At 40.7% G+C, this 9,246-nt stretch overlaps 1 pseudogene; it reads right to left on the bottom strand.

Annotated features, from left to right (window-relative positions):
- LOC117627603 overlaps positions 1 to 3,802 on the bottom strand; it is an 8,489-nt pseudogene extending 4,687 nt beyond the window's left edge.
- Between the last annotated feature and the right edge of the window lie 5,444 nt (positions 3,803 to 9,246).

The following is a 9,246-nucleotide window of genomic DNA, read 5'->3' as shown; positions in this document are numbered from 1 at the left end:
TTTACTACGGGAGAAAATACCTCATTGTAGTCAATGCCTTCCTTCTGAGCATATCCTTTAGCTACTAATCTGGCTTTGAATCTCACATTGTCCTTTCCCAAAGATTCCATCTTCTTGGCATAAACCCATTTGCAACCAATTGCTTTCTTCCCCTTTGGTAACTGAACCAGCTCCCAAGTCTCATTTTTATGAAGAGACTTCATCTCCTCATCCATAGATTTCTTCCACTCCACGCTCTCTGAACTTTTGACAGCTTCTTTGTAGGCGGATGGAATATCATCTTCAATAACGGGAAGTGCATATGCCACAATATCAGTAAATCGAGCAGGCTTTCGAATCTCCCTTCTCGATCTTCTGATTGCAATAGAATCTTGTTGCTGTGGAGGCTCTTGGGTAGGTGCCTCCTCTTCATCATCCTCGTCCTCTTCATCGGAATCAACTGTAGGACTAGTGTCTGTAGTATCAGACCTTACTGGAACAACTGGAGTTTTCAGTAACTCCACCTGCTTTGAACTACTCATGGTCTTAGTTGCTTCAATTTCACCTTCATGCTTGTTCGGATTTACCATAGCAGCCTCATCAAAAGTCACATCTCTGCTTACAACAATTTTCTTCTCATCTGGACACCAAAGTCGGTATCCCTTCCCGCCAGTGCTAAATCCCATAAATAGAGCCTTCTTTGCTCTTGGATCTAACTTGCTTTCCCTGACATGATAGTAAGCAGGACAACCAAATATGTGTAAATACTTGTAATCAATACAAGGTTTACCAGACCATACCTCCATGGGCGTTTTGCCCTCATTCGCAGCAGCAGGCAACCGATTAATGAGATGGCTTGCATAAGTAATCGCCTCAGCCCAAAATGCCTTGCCTAAACCAGCATTAGACAACATACACCGAACTTTCTCAAGCAAAGTACGGTTCATGCGCTCCGCCACCCCATTCTGTTGCGGTGTCTCCCTAGCCGTGAAGTGCCTCACAATACCCTCATCTTGACAAACTTTCAAGAAAGGATCAGACTTATATTCACCACCATTGTCTGATCTGAGAGTCTTGATCTTTCGACCGCTTTGCGTTTCAATCATCTTTTTCCCCTTCAGGAATATCTTCAAGACTTCATCTTTACGCTTCATGGTGTACACCCATATTCTTCTAGAGAAGTCATCAACAAAGGAGACAAAATAATGGCTACCTCCCCAAGATGCATTCTTGGAAGGTCCCCAAACATCAGTGTGAACATAATCTAGAATGCCTTTAGTGTGGTGAATAGCAGTGCCAAATTTCACTCTAGTTTGCTTACCCAGCACACAGTGTTCACATAATTCCAATTTGCATGCCTTTGCACCTTTCAATAAGCCTTGCTTCACCAATCCTTGCAACGCTTTTTCACCAGCATGCCCAAGGCGCATATGCCATAACCTTGTGGTGTCTGTGCTATCTGCGTCAGCAGCTTCGGTGATAGCTGCTCCACCAATAACTGTACTACCCTGCAAGAAATACAAGTTATTTCGTCTTGTACCTTTCATCACCACCAGTGCCCCGTACACGACTTTAAGAACTCCACCCTCCATGGTGATCTTGAGACCCTTGGATTCCAAAGCGCCCAATGAGATGAGATTCTTCTTCATATCCGGTACATACCGGACATCACTCAATTCTCTGCCTGTTCCATCATGCATCTTCAAACAGATTTTGCCTATCCCTTGTGTTTTGCAGGCATTATTGTTGCCCATCAAAACAACTCCACCATCCAGCTCCTCGAAGCTAGAAAACCATTCCCGAATGGGACACATATGATAGGTGCAACCTGAATCCAAAATCCACTCAGTTGAGTGACCATCAGCAGATGAACTAGCCAAAGCAAACTCGAAATCTTCATCTCCAGATTTTGCAACATTTGCTTTAGAACCCACTTTCTCCTTCTCCTTGTTCTTCAATTTGGGGCAGTCTTTCTTCCAATGACCCTTTTGGCGACAAAAGGCACATTCATCTTTAGCAGGAAACTTCCCTCGTGACTTTGAATGAGATTTTCCCCGCTTCCCAGATTTTCTTTCCTCTGTTCGACCCCTTGCAACGAGTGCCTCGGTTTGTGAATTTTGAGTCTTCTGTTCCTTTTTACGACACTCATGATTCACCAATGCCGCAGACACCTCATCCAATTTCACCTCGGATTTTCCATACAACAAAGTAGTTGTCAAATGATCATAATCATCAGGCAATGAATTTAACAAACATAGTGCCTTATCCTCGTCGGGAATTATCACATCAAGGTTTGCTAAATCAGCAAGTATTTTATTATAATCATTGAGGTGTTCATGCATAGAAATACCTGAACGATATTGAAATCGGAAGAGTCGTTTCTTCAAGAAGAGCCGATTTTCTGCGCTCTTGGTCATATACTTCTCCTCCAATTTCATCCATAGTTTCCTTCATATACGGGTATTTCAACTCCTTATCAAGGAACGATCGAATAGTGGCACAAGCATGGAGATTAATTCGAGTCCACTGCTTGTCATCAATATCTTCTTGTTTATCCTCCAGAACCATATCCAACTCTTGTTGATACAACACATCCATAACTTCACATTGCCACATACCAAAATTATTGGAGCCATTAAATTTATCAACCTCTAACCTTGTACCGGCAATTGGATGTCTATTGGATGTAGGTGCCGACGAAGACGATGTCGATTCCTTCTCCTTTAAAATTTCAACTTTTTCTCCAGCCATCAAATCTGCCCGGTACTATTCACTGCTACTGTAGCACAGCACTATTCACGGGGGCACTGTAGCACCGACACTATTCACGTGCACTATTCACCCGTCACTGTAGCACCGACAGATTTTTCACTCCCACGAAACCCCAGTCGAAAAACTAGAGCTCTGATACCACTTGTTGTGCGGAAGCGTCAACCAACTGCGAGTGAAAAATAAATAACAACAGGCAGGAGAAAAATTGAACAAAATAATCAACAAGAACAACACCAAGATTTATACTTGTTCGGCAATTGCCTACATCCAGTTTGGAGACGACGGAGTATTCCACTATAATCAATGAGAGAATACAATAGTGTTTAACCACTCAGAAAACCCAAGCCCCAAATATATACCCAAGCTCACACACTCAAGAATATAAAGGGGATACAAATTGAGTACAATTTAGAGAGGGAAAAATAACCAACAGTAGCAACAAAAACTTAGTTGCCCAAACTATTATTTTTCTCTCTCCCAACTTCTTTCTTCTCTCATCAACTCTCGGTGCTTTTTTTTGCTCTTACATTTTTCCCAAATGCATGTTCCCTTTTATAAGCCAAACATTTGCTCTTCAACCACCCAACGGCAAAAGCAAAACACACAAGTCAAAAGGTAAAAGTAAGCCATCAATGCTAGCCATTAATTTGTCTCCAATTTGTCTGCTAGCCGAAAGCACCGAAAGCAGTTTTGCTTTTGACTATTTTTGAGCCAATCAAGCCGAAAGCAGTTTTGCTTTTGACTATTTTTGAGCCAATCATCAACTTGCGCGAATTCCAAACAAACATGGAGGTCCTTATTATGCCTTTGCCTCACCCATCACCACCACCACTACTATCTTTTTCTTGGGCATGCGGTAGACCTCTCAAACATTGGGTTCATGGGGGATCTGAAGAGACCATACCACCATTGAAGACCTCACAACTCATGCTTCTCTCCTCCTCTTCTTATTAGTAGTGCTCATCTTCAACGCCTCCTCATCATCCCGAATCCGTCTTGAAGCTGTTTGTATAGCCGTGTTTGCAGCTTCGCTTGTGGCGGCACTAAACATGGCTTAAAAATCCGTCACGGTTACTACAAGCTATTAGAGCTGATTTTGAATATTTAAGAATGAATGATGTTGAATCTCTGGATGACTACTTGGCTCGATTTTTTGAAACTGTAAACAACCTGAAATCTCTAGGAGAAGATGTAACAGAGAAAAGGATTGTTCAAAAATTGTTGATGAGTCTAAGTAGGAGCTACAAGTCCATAGTGTCAATCATTGAAGAAACCAGAGACCTTGACACTATTAGAGTTGAAGAAATTCTTGCATCTGTCAAAGTCTATGATAAGAGAGAGGATCTACATGATGAAAGGGATAAATTGGCAGGAACTGAGAAAGCTTTTAGCAGTCTTAGAGTTGGAAATAATCAAGCTTCTAGAGCTAACAAAAGTTCTTAGGGAAAGCAAAATCAAAAATGGCAAGGACAGAACAAAAAGGGTTCAAATTGGTCTCAAGGTGGAAACTTTAACAACAATAATGGCTCAAATTGGAATAATGGCTCTGGAGGGAATTGGAACAACAGTTTCAATTCACAAAACAAGCAAGGAAGTAGCAGTCAAGGAGGTGTGAAACCACAGTGCCAAGTCTGTCAGAAGTTTCATTTTGGAGTGTGCAGGCACAAAGGCAAACCTAGATGTGGAAAATGCAATAGGTTTGGTCATTTAACTAAGGACTGTGATAATGGCAAACAAGTTGCAAACTGTGCAAAGGAGGAAGAGGTAACCACAGGAACAATGTTCTATGCTTGTCATGCAAGTTCAATTGCATCAAGCAAGTATGTGTGGCTTGTTGACAGTGCTTGCAGCAACCACATGACCTCTCAAGAGTCCTTGTTGATCAATCTTGATAAATCAGTGACCTGCAAAGTGAAAATGGGCACTGGTGATCTGGTTCAAGCCACAGGAAAAGGGACACTTGTAGTTGAGACAAGAAAAGGGAGAAGATATATAAATGAGGTGCTGTTAGTCCCTGGTCTAGATGAGAATTTGTTAAGTATAGGACAAATGATGGAGCATGGGTACTACATTCTATTTGGAGGAAACTATGCATTAATATGTGATGACAGCAGCCTTGACAATGTTGTTGCCAAAGTAGCAATGGCTGGAAATAGATGCTTTCCATTGTCTATGGAATCTATCTGCTCAATGGGAATGAAAGCAGCAGTACAAGAAGATCCATGGATTTGGCATAGAAGATTGGGGCATTTGAATTTTGCAAGCATGAAAAAAATGCAGCAAACACAAATGGTGTTAGGCTTACCTGATTTCTCAAAAAAAGAAGGAGTATGTGAAGGCTGTGTGTATGGTAAAAGCCACAGAGAACCATTTGAGAATGAGAAGCCTTGGAGAGCTAAGAATCCACTTGAGTTGATACACACGGATGTATGTGGTCCAATGCAAAATGAGTCCATTGGAGGAAATAAATACTTCATCACATTCATTGATGACTATTCAAGAATGTGTTGGGTATATTTTCTCAGAAACAAGTCAAGTGTGATAAGTGTGTTCAAAAAGTTCAAAGTTTTTGTTGAGCTACAAAGTGGATTCAATTTAAAGAAACTAAGAAGTGACAGAGGTGGAGAATACACTTCACATGAATTCCTTGATTATTGCAGTGATCTTGGCATGGAGAGGCAATTGACTATTGCCTACTCACCTCAGCAAAATGGGATTGCTGAAAGAAGAAACAGAACCATTTGTGAAATGGCAAGATCAATGATGACTGAGAAGAAAATTCCTGTAAAGTTCTGGGCTGAAGCAGTTGGTACTGCTGTGTATCTGCAAAACAGGTGCTATACCACTTCAATTACAGACAAAACTCCATTTGAAGCTTTCACAGGAAGAAAACCAGGTGTAAAACACCTGAGAGTATTTGGAAGTATCTGTTACAGTCACATTCCATCAAATCTTAGACAGAAGTTTGATGACAAAGCAAGCAAATGAATTTTTATGGGTTATGGCAGCTGTGAGAAGGGTTACAGGATCTATATTCTCCAAACTGAGAAGATCATACTCTCTAGAAGTGTTGTTTTTGATGAGAACAAATCCTGGAATTGGGAAAGCAAGCAAGATGAAACTGTCCATGTGACTCCCATCTTTGAAAATGGAGGTTCTGAGATAATTGAACCAGAAGGAACCTTTCATGAAACTCACAGCATTGCTTCACCAAATCTGAATCAATTAATCTCAGATGATGAACATGTCTCTGAAAGTAATGGCAGTGGTACTAGTCAAGGGTCAACTCCAAGCAATACACCAGTAAAGCTGAAAAGTTTGGAGGACATTTATGCAAGATGTCACATGACCATTATTGAACCTGAAACTTATTATGAAGCTATTGAAGACAAAGCATGGAAGGAAGCAATGAATGCTGAGATTGAAACTATTGAAAAGAATGGAACTTGGGAGCTAGTGGAAAGGCCTACAGATAAACCAGTCATAGGAGTCAAATGGGTGTTCAAAACCAAGCTGAATCTTGATGGAACGTTTCAAAAACACAAGGCTAGGCTTGTAGCTAAAGGGTATGCTCAGAAACCTGGTATTGATTACAATGAAACCTTTGCCCCTGTGGCAAGGTTAGATACAATTAGAACTTTGATTGCACTTGCAGCACAAAAGGGTTGGAAGTTGTTCCAATTAGATGTTAAGTCAGCCTTCTTGAATGGAGTACTTGAGGAGGAGGTTTATACTGAGCAACCAGAGGGGTTTGAAGTGAAAACAGCAAGTCATAAGGTCTATAAATTGAAGAAGGCTCTCTATGGTTTGAAGCAGGCTCCCAGAGCTTGGTACAGTGAAATTGACACCTATCTAACTAGCTGCAATTTCAAAAGAAGCACCAGTGAGGCCACCTTATATACCAGAACTGATGAAGAAGGAAAACTGATCATTGTCTCTATATATGTTGATGATATAGTTTATACTGGAAACAGTAATGCTTTGCTGAGTGAGTTTAAAAGGGACATGATGCAGAAGTATGAAATGACTGACTTAGGACTCCTACATCATTTCTTGGGAATGGGAGTTCTACAAACAGAAAATGGGGTGTTTATTCATCAAAGCAAGTATGCAAAGTCCTTGCTTGTGAAGTTTGGTCTCGAGGATTGTAAGTCAGTAACAATTCCTTTACCCACTGGTGAGAAACTAAAGAAAGTTGATGGAAGTCAGTTGGCTGATGAAGGTTTGTTTAGAAAAATTGTTGGCAGCCTGTTGTATCTGACTGCAACCAGGCCTGATATAATGTTTGCAGCCAGTTTGCTATCAAGATTCATGCATAGCCCCACAAAGAAGCACATGGGAATTGCAAAAAGGGTTCTCAGATACATTCAAGGCACTCTCAGCTATGGCATTGAATTTACAAGGGACATGAATGCTGTTCTGATTGGTTTTTGTGACTCTGATTGGGCTGGCAGTGAAGATGACAGTAGAAGCACATCTGGATATGCATTCAGTTTTGGTAGTGGAGCTTTTTCATGGGCTTCAGTCAAGCAAAACACAGTTGCATTGTCAACTGCAGAAGCAGAATACGTCTCAGCAGCTGAGGCAACTGCTCAAGCTATCTGGCTAAGGTTTGTGTTGGATGATTTTGGTGAAATGCAACCTGATGCAACACCATTGTTTTGTGACAACATGTCAGCAATATCAATGGTCAAAAACCCTGTTTTCCATCAGAAAACAAGGCACATAAACCGAAGGTATCATTTCATAAGGGAAGCTTTACAAGAAGGGGTGATTGACATGAGATTCTGCAGAATTGAAGAACAGTTGGCAGACATTTTTACAAAAGCTCTGCCCAAAGATCGATTCAATTATTTGAGGTTGAAGCTTGGAGTTAAACCAGTAAGTAGCTTAGGAGAGGCTGTTGAGAGTTAAGCTGCATACTAGTCTTGAATCAAGCTGCAGAAGCTAATCCTGTAGATTGACAGTGAAGAGGATGAAGAATCGAATGAGCTGAAGAACTTTCCTTTTATAGTAATAGCTGTTTGGATATATCCAACGGCTAGTTTTCTTACTATTTTGAGAAACTCTACAGCTAAGAATGACAGCTGTTCTTAGTCCTTTCTGCTGTAATGATTTCTAGTCTAGGTGTAAGAATCATAGCCTCCAATGACCTTGAATGGCTGGAGATGAGTCCTTGTGTCCTAGTTTTTAGGATCTGTTTTTTGGCAGCTTGTGTCATGCATATAGAATGTTTTTGACACTCATGCAATACAGAAATATACAGACTGAAACATTCTCTCCTCTCTGTGTTGTTTTCCTCTCTGCATACGTTTCACAAAAAGGGTTCATTTTGTTCAGTAGATCTGTCAACAAAAACCTACAAGCTAAATACAAAACACTAACATGCACATGACGAGGGTGTTGGGGAGGTTGGAGAGGGAGAAGAGCGTGATCATCCACTCGAGGTTGCCACGTTTGGAGAAGGCTCGCCAGAGAAACAAGGCGACCCGGATGACAAATTTTTGGAGGGAGTCGGCGAGGATAAACTTGTAGTTCATGGCGTAAGGGTCGTTGGAGGAGATGAGGTGGAAGGAGAGCAATGGGACGGCAACAACCGCCACGAAGCGGTTTATGCCGGAGCATTGGTCCGGAGTGAAGATTTTCCACCACCGGACGGAACCGTAGGCTAAGATCATAGCCAAGTATAAAGGGACTATGGCTGCAAAAACATCGTATATGTCCTTGCCAGTGATCATGGTTACTGGTTTTCTGGCTTTGTTTTCTCAAAAATGAGGAGAAGGGTTTTGTTGTTTAGAGTGAGAATTGAGAGGAGGAAGGCTTAATTTGTGGTTTTTTCATGAGGAGGTTAGAGAGAGAGAGAGAGATGGAAAGGAAGAATGAGATGGAGAGAAAGGTTTTGTTTGTTTTTGTTGATAAATATTAAAAAATAAAAATAAAAAACATGCAAGAACTTGGATTAATTATGGTAACAGAGAAATGGTGGGGTTGATGCTGGAACAATGTCGACAAGAGACCAGGAGGAAGATTGTTTTTTAATCAGATACTGTCGAGCAGTTGTGCGTGTGTGTGAGAGAGAGGTGGTTTTTAAATCAGAGACTGTCGAGCGTTTGTGCGTGTGTGTGAGAGAGAGGTTTTGTTTGTTTCTTCTGGTTGTGAAATGAAAACGGAATAGTTTTTACATGCAAGTTTGTGTACGCATATGTGCTAGCTAGCCGCTAATATATATATATATATATATATATATATATATATATATTGTTTGATACATAAAAGGCATATATATATAACTTGTGGAAAATAAAGTAATCTCCAATTACCGGCACCACTTAATTAATTATTTTTCTATGAGCCCCCTGACTTAATTATTAAAAATGAGAGGGAAAAAAAAAAAAAAAAAACCACACTCGTACCTTTTAGGTATGACTCATGAGTCTTCAAATTTATTTAGTCTTGTAAGACTTTTCTTATGTAGAGTCATCAATCGGCAATTGG

This window comes from Prunus dulcis, chromosome 1 (genome assembly GCF_902201215.1).
Source record: "Prunus dulcis chromosome 1, ALMONDv2, whole genome shotgun sequence".
Lineage (NCBI taxonomy): Eukaryota > Viridiplantae > Streptophyta > Magnoliopsida > Rosales > Rosaceae > Prunus > Prunus dulcis.
This window is presented reverse-complemented; position numbering and strand designations above follow the sequence as displayed.